The 12,500-nt window shown below is 36.9% G+C and overlaps 1 protein-coding gene and 3 non-coding genes across 4 annotated transcripts in view; 3 read left to right on the forward strand and 1 right to left on the reverse strand.

The window, feature by feature from the left end:
- The window catches only part of LOC113812066 (nucleolin), a 404,864-nt gene that overhangs the window by 84,990 nt on the left and 307,374 nt on the right, over positions 1 to 12,500 (reverse strand). The gene's annotated exons all lie outside the window — the stretch shown is intronic.
- TRNAA-AGC (transfer RNA alanine (anticodon AGC)) lies at positions 3,994 to 4,066 on the forward strand. The gene has a single exon. It is a non-coding gene; the product is annotated as a tRNA-Ala (tRNA).
- Positions 8,833 to 8,905, forward strand: TRNAA-AGC (transfer RNA alanine (anticodon AGC)). The gene has a single exon. It is a non-coding gene; the product is annotated as a tRNA-Ala (tRNA).
- TRNAA-AGC (transfer RNA alanine (anticodon AGC)) lies at positions 12,088 to 12,160 on the forward strand. The gene has a single exon. It is a non-coding gene; the product is annotated as a tRNA-Ala (tRNA).

The raw sequence follows: 12,500 nt of genomic DNA on the forward strand, positions 1-12,500 counted from the left end.
TTTACTTAATTATTTAGTCAAACTAAACTGAAGCAATGTATTTGCAAAATATCACATGGAGAAATATGATATAAATGATAATAGAAATAAAATTAAGTACTGCAAGGGAGGCTGCATAGCATTTATTCAAATTACTATTTTATTACTATTACCATTATCAATTAATCATTATTAATATTATTGCTTTCTTTTCCATTCTTCCATCTACTCATCCGCCATTTTATTCTTATTTTCTTATCCTTTTCTTTTCTTCCTTCATTTTCTTTTTCTTTTTTAGTTCAGGTCTGAGGGTTCATGGTAATCAAATGACAATGATACTGATACTGATACCGGTAATGATAATGCAGCGTGGTTTAAGTGTGGGGGCACCGACACTCGCCCTACTACAGGAGCTGGCGATTGATCCTCAGACCGCAGAGATGTGGGCGTGGGGAAAAGCCGGCCATTACTACCTCCTACAGGAGTGGAGAGACAAAAACTGTTCACGCCCTCGGCTTTATTTACTAAGCACCATCCGCTACTACAGCCTCGGTTCGCAGATGCGACAAGGACAATCAGTGGTAAACATCTGTATCGCAGAATATCACAAAATATCATAAAATGCACGAAAATCACAGTCAGGAGTCCCTCCCCGGCCCACACTCACACCTCTCCACAGTGAAGGTCACCCGCCAACTGCCCTCTGTGGCGACTCCACTGTGCGTCACGACAGAGGGTTGCCAAGTACCCATATTGGAAGAGGTTTAAGTGGGTTAAACGAGCTCCTATCGGACCCAAAACTTACTATATATCCTTCTGCAGGTGGGGCGTTTAGAAAATGTGCGGGGCTTGCTAAGAGGGCGTCAGAAAGGCATTAATATTAAGAGTGAACACCCCAAGGGGGCAACACAAGCACCCGATCGCATACACGAATCCATGAATCCAGGGCGCGTTCGTGTAACAAAAATCTGTAACTCTACAATAACAATGCTGATAACCATGTTGGTGATATGATAAGGATAAGGATGATGATGATAATAATAATAATGATTATAACAATAATAATAACAATGTTAATAATGATAATGATGATAATATCGATGATGATAACAATAATGATAATGATGATAACAACAATAACTACTGCAATTGATAATGATCATAACTATGATGAAAGTAAAAAAATGATAATAAAGACCTATCCTTCTCCCTATTACTATGAAAAAATGTTATTGATTTTTATATACAAACATCTTGATATGTTTACTTACAATATCCATAAGAATGGTTCGTTGACCAAACACGAATGTGGCAAACAGATTTCTATTAGGACGCACATACATATCAGCCGCGCAACTACCTGGGGGGGGGGGGGTCATTGGGGTCCGAACCCCTGCCCTTTTTCTCAAAGGGGTGAAATTGCCCTTCTTCTTGGGCACTTTCTTTCTCTTGATCTTGGAGTGGCGATGAGACTGTTTATTGTATTTTTGTTTGGTTCAGTGCAAATGATTATTATCATTAAAATTCTTGTAACATTTCTTCCGTTTTTAAATCTGGAGAACAAATTTCAGGCTATATCCCCCATAAATAAAATTCATATTGTGCCCTTTTTGTGGCCTGGTTCCCTGCCCTCTAAAACTCCTACTTACGCGCCTGCATATACATAAACATATAGATGCATACATACATACATATGGAGACATAAATATTTTCTAAGCCATTTTTTCTGTGATACAATTTCTTACAATTACTCCCCTCCTATTTTACTCTCTCTTCATCTTCTCTGTCCTTATTCCTTCTCTTCGTCATGGAAACATTGGACATGGAGATGTAGATGCTGATCCCCGTACCTCTATCACTTGAACTAAAACCCCTTTGTTATAATGAAAAACGTAACATCTTAAAAAAAAAAAAAAAAATGTTTTAAAGAAGTGACGCAATTAATAGGGGTTGCTCGCCGCGTCATAGAAAATGTATTTGTTTGAGGGGGGACTTACTTCTTTTTCGTGTCTTTTAAAGTTGCTAGTTTTACCTCCATTATCATCGAAATTACCATCATCGTTGCTATTATGATGAATATATTTTGAAAAACCGCGCCCTTTGTAAAAAAAATAAATAATAATAATCCAATGTTTGGGGTTATATTATACTCTAAGCTAACCTTCCCAAGGTGAAAATGGCATGCTGTTAAAATTCTTCTTAATCTTATTTCCCAACATATAATTACTCCGTCCTTAGTGTAACATTCAAAAATCTAATTAGAAAAACGTATCGAATATAAAATAGTTTACCTAGAAATTGCAGTATTCAAAGAAAACCAAAACGTGTCAAAGTAATCATAGAAAACAAAATTTTACAGGGGAAACCTCTTAGTAGGATTTTCCAACACAAATAACTACAGAGGCGTAATTACATGCTCACAAAACCATAAAAGCTAACACTCAGAATGCTAATGATCATGCTAATAAAAATAGAAATAATGATAAGAATGAAATGATGATAATCATAATGATATTGTTGAATATTGTATAATAATAGAAAGAATATTCAGGCGCGATGCTACGGGTGGTTTGGGGTGGGGGGGTACGACAGACCCCCAAAGGTCACAAATCGTCATTTCACTCGGCAGAAAAAAAAAAAAAAAAAAAATGTATACTCGGCAAACTTGGTGCTCGACATAATTTAAGAAATCAATGATCATGGTTTGTAACTCTCGAAGTTTTCCTTTTCATTTCAATTTGGTCATTTTCGAAACAAGATATTAAAAAGTATGAAGTGTGCATTTAATTTTAAAACTGTTACTCGGTAACCTTGTTCCCGACACCCCCCATTTTTTTTTCTGGCGCCTCCCCTGAGAATATTGTTGATAAAGATGATGATAATAATGATAATGATGATAGATACAACAATAATAATGATAACAATAATGATAACAATGATAACCATAACAATGGCAATATAATAGAAAATGTAAATAATATTTACAATGATAGCAAACATGATGATAATAATACTAATACTAATAATAGTACTACTAATAATGATAACGATGATAACGATAATGATGATGATAAGAATGATAATAGTGAGAAGTATCATGACGATAAGGACAATAACATTGGTAGTAATAATGGTGATGGTAATAATAATGATAACAATGGTGCTGAAAACAGTAATGATAATAATTACATTAACAATATAAACAATAACAAGGACAGGAACAAGAACAATGATGATAATGACTTATAATGACAATAATGATATCAATTATGATAATGACACGACTAATAATTAAAGTAATACCAATGATAGCGATGATAGTAATGGTAATAAAAGTTGTAACACTAATAAATGATGATATTGATGAGGATTATCATAATCATAAATATAGACATGCTAATAAAAAAAATATAGTAATGAGAACAGCAATTGTTACTAATAATGTAATAACTACAATTACAATAAGAAGAATTGTAATGACATATACAACAACAATATTAAAAATAGTGGTAATAGTTTCCATGGTAATAATGGTAATAATAACAAGTGGATTATACTAATGGTAATTATAAAGGCAATAATGATAAAGATAACTACGATAACGGAAACCATGTGAGCATCAACAAAAAGAAGTCTTTACGATGATATCAGTAATGGTATTGTTAATAAATCATGTTATCAGTACTATCATTTTTTTTACATATTTTTATCATTATCGCTAAAATGATAATGATAATAATAAATGTAATGTCTAATGATAATAATAGTAATAATAATAATTCATGATGATGATCATGATAATAAATATGAGGATAATGATAATAATGGTAAAAATAATAATTCATGATGATGATAACAGTTGTTGATGATGTGATTACAACAAAACCAAACTAGAGTAAGCATTAGTCCACGCTAAAAAAAAATCCCACATTTTCTATGACGCGGTGCATTTAATTTTACCAGCAAATCTCTCCTCACAAGTCACTTTCTCCAAGGACTCACTAAATGAGAGAAGGGGATGTAGCTCAAGTGGTAGAGCGCTCGCTTAGCATGTGAGAGGTACGGGGATCGATACCCCGCATCTCCAATAAATCGTTCTTTTGTTACATCAAATATCCAGAAGTATAACTTTTTCTAGATATTCCGGATAACCAGTAACGTCCTTGTCGCCGTTTCTACCCTGGCGTTGCCCGATAGAGTGCGCAGTCGTTCTCAAAATATATTTTTGGTGGTATTGAAATTTTATTAGTGTGGCTCTCTATGTAGCTTACAACAATAATGATAATGATGATAATAATAATAATGATTATAATAATAATCTTGGGCTTTTTAAGAGGAAAGCTTGACCTGTAGAGCTCCCTGTCTGGCGGTTGCCTCAAAGATGAGCTCATCCGTCCCTTGGCAAGTTTTGTTTTTAAGCCTGCTAGTGTCCACGCATCCTCCCCTTGGAGTATTCCAAGGTGTGTTAGATATCTAGAATATCTCTTTTACTTTTTCTCTCACTTTCTTTCTTCGTGTCTCTCTCTCTCTCCCTTTCCCACCCTCCCTCCCTCCCTCTCTCTCTATCTCTGATAACTGAAAAAAAACAGATTTTATAACAAGCACAAGTAATGTTCGAACCCTCAAATGCACAGAGAAATTGGACATTTTAACGAACGAAGTGGATACACTCAGGTAGAATGTTATCGGAATATCTGAACATAGGATGGACTGGCATTTCAGAAATCGACTCAGATGAAGGACATAGAATTTGGTTCTCTGGAGTGAATATGAAACATGAAAAGGAAGATGGGATTCTAGGCTAGCATATTGCAATCGGCCATGAGATGCAGACCAGGTTCTAATTATTGCCATCAGAGTAATGGACAAACGAATGAACATGACAATCATTCAAGTTTATGTATCAACGATGGACCAGGTTGACCAAGAAATAATAGTAATAGTAATAATAATGATGCTAATGATAATAGTAGTAGCAATAATAGTAATGATAACAGTAATGATAATAGTAATAATGATAATAATGATAACAATACCAATAATAATGATAATAATGATAACAATACCAATGATAATGGTAATAATGATGATAATACCAATTATATTGAAAATTCTAATGTTGATAATATAAATAAAGAATCCACCTATTCATATTAGGATACGACCTACGTGCAGGGGGAACACGGCAAGATATTACTTGCTAATTATAAGGTGCTATCTCTCAGTGTTAATGGTTAGGGCGCTGGCAATCACAAATCACGCATGTGTGGTTGGTTGCTTGAGGCGGGGGAAAGGGTTAAGGTTTAAGTGGTAGTGATTGAGTTTGAGAAGGTGTTTATAATATTCATTTGTTTAGTTTGTCAGCGAAGGTTTTAAGGATTCTTATTTCAGTGACGTGTTGTGGTAGCTTGTTCCAGTCGAGAATGGAAACGAGAAGAAAGGGTGCTTGTTGGTGTGGTGTGGTATGTAAGTAACTGACTATTGCGTGAGTTTCGTGTGGTGCGTGTATGTGCTGCTAGTAGCTATTCTTATTTGTTAATGTCTATAAGGTTGTTTGTTATCTTGTATATGACTGTAAGGTTGTGTGTCTGTCTTTAAGCAATAGGTTATATCTATCTACATACAACTTTGGGTGACCGAAAAGGAAGGCTAATGTCCAAAATCCAACAAAACAGCATATGTGCGACACCAGCTTAGTTTGTCATAAAAATACTGCCAATTGGAAATCCGTTTTCTATGACGCCATTCACTTTCCCCACGACCTTAGAACTGCACCCGAAAATACATTCACTTTAAGTTCCTTTACAAAGGAAAGGGGATGTAACTCAAGTGGTAGAGCGCTCGCTTAGCATGTGAGAGGTACGGGGATCGATACCCCGCATCTCCAAGCATTCATAATTTGGTTCAAGTAAATATCCAGAAGCAAAACATTTTCCAGACATTCTGGATTACCACAGCGTCCTTGTCGCCATTTCTACCCTGGCGCTGTCCATTCGAGTGCGCAGTCGTTGTCTGGATTCACATTTGGCTGTGAAGTCTTGCGCGTATCAAGAGGGAAGCTGACCTGGCGGCACCTGTCTCCTCTCCAGGTGTGCATGGCTCTCTGCTCAAAGATGAGCTCATCCGCCCCTTGGCAGGTTTTGCTTTTCGTCCTGCTGGGTGTCCCCGCACGGAGTATTCCAAGGTATGTCAGATATCTGGAATATCTGGAATATTTGAAAACTGCAAAAGCAATGTTCGAACCCTCAAAGGCACAGAGAAATTGAATATTTTAACGGACTCATATAGAATGTTATTGAAAAATCTGAACTGAGATAGACTGGCATTGGAGAAATTAACTACTAATGATGATGATGATAATAATACTATCAATAACAATAGTAATGATAATATACATGATAATGATAATGAAAATGAGAATAATGATAATGATAATGAAAAAGAGAACCAAGGTCTATCGAAGTAATTATTTAGACCTGCATGCGGGGCGGACACGGCAAGATAAAACTTAGAAATTATAGGGGACACTTTCACTGTTAATGCCTGGAGCGCTGGCAATCACAAATCACGCATGTGTAATTGGTTGCTTGAGGCGGGGGAAAGGGTTAAGGTTTAAGTGGTAGTGATTGAGTTTGAGAAGATGTTTATAATATTCATTTGTTTAGTTTGTCAGCGAAGGTTTTAAGGATTCTTATTTCAGTGATGTGTTGTGGTAGCTTGTTCCAGACGAGAATGGAAAGTGAGGAGAAATGGTGCTTGTTGGTGTGCTGTGATATGTAAGGAACTGACTATTACGTGAGTTTCGTGTGGTGCGTGCATGTGCTGCTTGTAGATATTCTTGTTTATTAATGTCTATAAGGTTGTTTGTTATCTTGTATATGATTGTAAGTTTGTGTGTCTGCCTTTAAGCAACAGGTTATATCTATTTGCATACAACTTTGGGCGACCGAAAAGGAAGGCTAATGTCCAAAATCCACAAAAACAGCATATGTGCGACACCAGCTTAGTTTGCCATAAAAAACATAGTGTCAAATGGAAATCCGTTTTCTATGACACCGCACACTTCCCCACGGCCTTAGAACTGAACCCGAAAATACGTTCACTTTAAGTTCCTTTATAAAGATAAGAGGATGTAGCTCAAGTGGTAGAGCGCTCGCTTAGCATGTGAGAGGTACGGGGATCGATACCCCGCATCTCCAATATATCATCCTTTTGTTACATCAAATATCCAGAAGTATAACTTTTTCTAGATATTCCGGATAACCAGTAACGTCCTTGTCGCCGTTTCTACCCTGGCGTTGCCCGATAGAGTGCGCAGTCGTTCTCAAAATATATTTTTGGTGGTATCATTGAAATTTTATTAGTGTGGCTCTCTATGTAGCTTACAACAATAATGATAATGATGATAATAATAATAATGATTATAATAATAATCTTGGGCTTTTTAAGAGGAAAGCTTGACCTGTAGAGCTCCCTGTCTGGCGGTTGCCTCAAAGATGAGCTCATCCGCCCCCTGGCAGGTTTTGTTTTTAAGCCTGCTAGTGTCCACGCACCCTCCCCATGGAGTATTCCAAGGTGTGTTAGATATCTGGAATATCTCCTTTTCTTTCTCTCTCACACTTTCTTTCTTCGTCTCTCTCTCTCTCCCTTCCCCTCCCTCCCTCTCTCTCTCTCTCTGATAATTGAAAAAAACAGATTTTATAACAGGCACAAGTAATGCTCGAACCCTCAAATGCACAGAGAAATTGGACATTTTAACGAACGAAGTGGATACACTCAGGTAGAATGATATCGGAATATATGAACATAGGATGGACTGGCATTTCGTAAATCAACTCAGATGAAGGACATAGAATTTGGTTCTCTGGAGTGAATATGAAACATGAAAAAGGTTCTAATTTTTGCTTTCAGAGTAATGGACAAACGAATGAACATGACAATCATTCAAGTCTATGTACCAACAATGGACCAGGATGACCAAGAAATAATGGTAATAGTAATAATAATGATGATAATGATAATAGTAGTAGCAATAATAGTAATGATAACAGTAATGATAATAGTAATAATGATAATGATGATAACAATACCAATAATTATGATGATAATGATAACAATACCATTGGTAATGATAATAATGATGATAATACCAATTATATTGAAAATTCTAATGATAATATAAACAAAGAATCCACCTATTCATATTAGGATACGAACTACATGCAGGGAGAACACGGCAAGATATTACTTACTAATTATAAGGTGCTATCTCTCAGTGTTAATGGTTAGGGCGTTGGCAATCACAACTCACGCATGTGTAGTTGGTTGCTTGAGGCGGGGGAAAGGGTTAAGGTTTAAGTGGTGGTGATTGAGTTTGATAAGGTGTTCTTAATATTCATTTGTTTAGTTTGTCAGCGAAGGTTTTAAGGATTCTTATTTCAGTGACGTGTTGTGGTAGCTTGTTCCAGTCGAGAATGCAAACGAGAAGAAAGGGCGCTTGTTGGTGTGCTGTGGTATGTAAGGAACTGACTATTGCGTGAGTTTCGTGTGGTGCGTGTATGTGCTGCTTGTAGCTATTCTTCTTTGTTGTCTATAAGGTTGTTTGTTATCTTGTATATGACTGTAAGGTTGTGTGTCTGTCTTTAAGCAACAGGTTATATCTATCTACATACAACTTTGGGCGACCGAAAAGGAAGGCTAATGTCGAAAAAAAAATCATATGTGCGACACCAGCTTAGTTTGCCATAAAATAGTGTCAAATGGAAGTCCGTTTTCTATGACACCGCACACTTCCCCACGGCCTTAGAACTGAACCCGAAAATACATTCACTTTAAGTTCCTTTCTAAAGGTAAGGGGATGTAGCTCAAGTGGTAGAGCGCTCGCTTAGCATGTGAGAGGTACGGGGATCGATACCCCGCATCTCCAATAAGACATTCTTTTGTTACATCAAGTATCCAGAAGTATAACTTTTTCTAGATATTCCGGATAACCAGTAGCATCCTTGTCGCTTTTTCTATCCTGGCGTTGCCCGATAGAGTGCGCAGTCGTTCTCAACATATACATTTGGTAGCATATACAACTTCCTGGAAGTGAGGCTTTTTACAAAACTTACCACAACAATAATAATAATTATAATAATAATGAATATGATGAAAATAATAATGACAATAATAATGATGATGATAATTATGATGATAATAATAATAATCTTGGACGTTTCAAGAGGAAAGCTTGACCTGTAGAGCTCCCTGTCTGGCCGTTGCCTCAAAGATGAGCTCATCCGTCCCTTGGCAGGTTTTGTTTTTAAGCCTGCTAGTGTCCACGCACCCTCCCCTTGGAGCATTCCAAGGTATGCTAGATATCTGGAATATCTCTTTTTCTTTCACTCTCACTCTCTTTCTTTCTCTGTCAAGGCCAGGGATGGAAAAGAAAGAAAAACAAAATGTGTCAAATGCCGATTTTTTTTTGAATGAACTAGGAAAAGTGAATAGAAAAATAAAGAAAAAGAGAACGACACACACATCTCTATCCACACACACACACACACAAAATGAGGTACATTGACATAGACAGAGGGCGAAATAAACTGACATTAAAATTTCTATGATATATTTTTTCTGATTTTTACATATTTTGCATAATTGAGAAAATGTATTAACAAAAATTGTTTTATAGCTTGAAATTGGGATAATTTCGTGATATTCTTGACTCGCGGTGTACTATTGTGTATATCACGCTATTCAACAAGGTTCTCCCTGGTTCTGGGAATGACGTCACTACCGGGGATTGCCGAAGATCGCCAATGTTTTGCATCTTCGTTTCTAAGAGCGTTGCTACGGAAGTTTTGGAAATACCAGAGGGTCTTCGAAAAAGAAAGAAAAAAAAATGAATAGGCCAAGCATACATTACTGACCAATATTCAAGGAAAAAAACAATGCACGATAATTATATCACTTTAAACTACACATTAATAGTAAGGGGATGTAGCTCAAGTGGTAGAGCGCTCGCTTAGCATGTGAGAGGTACGGGGATCGATATCCCGCATCTCCATATATAAAACGTTTTATGAAATTCGAGAAAATAAAAAGAAATTCAGGCTGTTTAAAATGTGCAATATTACAATGAATATCATGATAACAATATTATTAACAATAGTAATAACAATAATGCTAATAACAGCAATAGTGAAATAATAATGATAACAGTATTAATAATGATAATGATAATAACGATAGTAATAAAAATGATAAACTTTGTATTCATAAATGGAAGCAGTTTCTTTTATCTGTCTATCCATCTGTCTCTCTACCTATCTATCCATCTATCTCTCTACCTACCTATCTATCCCTCTATCTCTCTACCTACCTATCTATCCATCTTTCAATCTATCTGTCTACCTATCTATCCATCTATCTCTCTACCTACCTATCTATCCATCTTTCAGTCTATCTGTCTACCTATCTATCCATCTATCTCTCTATGTACCAATCTATCCATCTTTCAATCTGTTTACCTATCTATCTACCAATCCATCCACCTATCTATCTACTTTTCCCCGTTTAATCCTTCTCTTGAATTTCCCAGTGAAATGATTAGTTGCGGTCCATCTCCTAATAAGAATTCCCAGTGCTCAGAGAAAGTGATTTTGGGAATAGGAATTCGCCATATTTACGTGGTGGTGGTTGGCGGCCTTGAAAATGTGGGATGTTTTAGGTAAAACTGATTTATTTTCGAGTAATGGTGTAAACTGACGTAGATTACCGGGAATAAGGTGGAGAAAAAACGTTTGGGAGCAGAACAACAAGAGTAAAGAGAATCAAGCGGCAGTTTATACCTATCTATAAACAACCCTTGGACATCGGAAATGAAGACTAGTGTCCTAAAATCCAACAAAACAGGGCAAATTTGGAGAAGGACGTCACCAACGCCTCTCGGGACGAAACTAGATTCGTTCGATTTCTGTTGTTTTGGTTCGGTTGATTCTGGTGTTCGTGTCCATCAGAAATGGCTAGAGTGTCTTTTCCTTACCAGAATCGCGCCACTCTTGATATCATGCAGGTGCACTATGGAATTCTCGTTCTCTGCTGTAATCACGATACCGATTTAGTCACAATATTGTTTAATGCAATATAGTGCAACCCCTCCATGGGGAGCTGCCGCCCCCTAACCCCCGCCCAGGAAAACAAAGAATCCTCCACGTATTCACGCCAGGAGAGAGCGTCGGACAAAGTCGGCATCGGAGGCTTCCACATGCCGTTCGTACGCACGCGAAGCACCGTACATCTAGTCACTTGAGTGAAAATAAACCTAAACCATCCCTAAGCAGAGGAGGGGCCGGGGTGAGGGGCCTCATATCAGTGGAGCGGCTTGCAGGAGCGGAACCGCCAGAGAGGTCTGCGTGAGCACGAGCGACGCGACGGCCGATCGCTGGGCATTTCAGAGGGTAGAACTCCGTGTTCACGTAATGGTTTCAAGCTACCCTCATCGTCTTCAAAATATTTTTTTTATAACTTGGAATGGTTTGATACCACATCCTACACAAACGGAAGTCATGGCGAGACTAATTTGAAAATTTAATATCATAGCTTCTATTTTAGCTAATGTTCATTCATTGGCTGTTTCCCTCGTGAATTCTTTCCCCATTGGCTATTAAATTAATCGCCAAACAATTGACCAATGAAATCGTGACACTGGCCGTGACGTCACTGGCGAGATAACAGGAACAGTACGGGTACGAGAGACCCCGCGCATGCGCAGTGGAGAATTTGGTCCGTATTCCCGCAGCTGCCGCATGAATCTCGCCTCATTTTATTATTATTTTTTCGAACATTAAATAACTTCGTTATTATTAATTTGCGAGACAAGTTTATTTAATGAAAAGTGATTGTTTATTAAATATCTTCAAGGCTATAAGGCTAGTTTTGGCCGAATTAATGGTAACGCCTTTTCCCAATAATACCCAAAAAAAGCATATCCGCGACACCTGTTTAGTCTACCATAAAAATACTGCCAATTGGAAGTCCGTTTTTTATGACACCGCACACTTCCCCACGGCCTTAGAACTGAACCCGAAAATAATTTTACTTTAAGTTTCCTTAAGAAGACAAGGGGATGTAGCTCAAGTGGTAGAGCGCTCGCTTAGCATGTGAGAGGTACGGGGATCGATACCCCGCATCTCCAATGTTCAAGACTTTTTTTTTTTTTTTTTATGAAATGCGAGAATATCAAAATAAATTCAGGCTGATAACTATAAATAATGTGTTTAGAACTTATTCTAAAACACATATTAGAATTGCGATTGATAATGAAACAATATCAATTGAACAATATTAATGAAACAAAATTAATATTAATAGTAATGATAACAGCAACGAGGACAACAATGATAATGATAATGATGATATTGATAATGTTAATCACAGTGATAAAAGTAATAACAATATCAATAATGATGATGATATTATTAATATAGTAATGATAGCAATGGTGATAATGATAATAATAGCAGTATCAACAACAA

The sequence above is a fragment of the Penaeus vannamei genome, chromosome 34 (assembly GCF_042767895.1).
Source record: "Penaeus vannamei isolate JL-2024 chromosome 34, ASM4276789v1, whole genome shotgun sequence".
Lineage (NCBI taxonomy): Eukaryota > Metazoa > Arthropoda > Malacostraca > Decapoda > Penaeidae > Penaeus > Penaeus vannamei.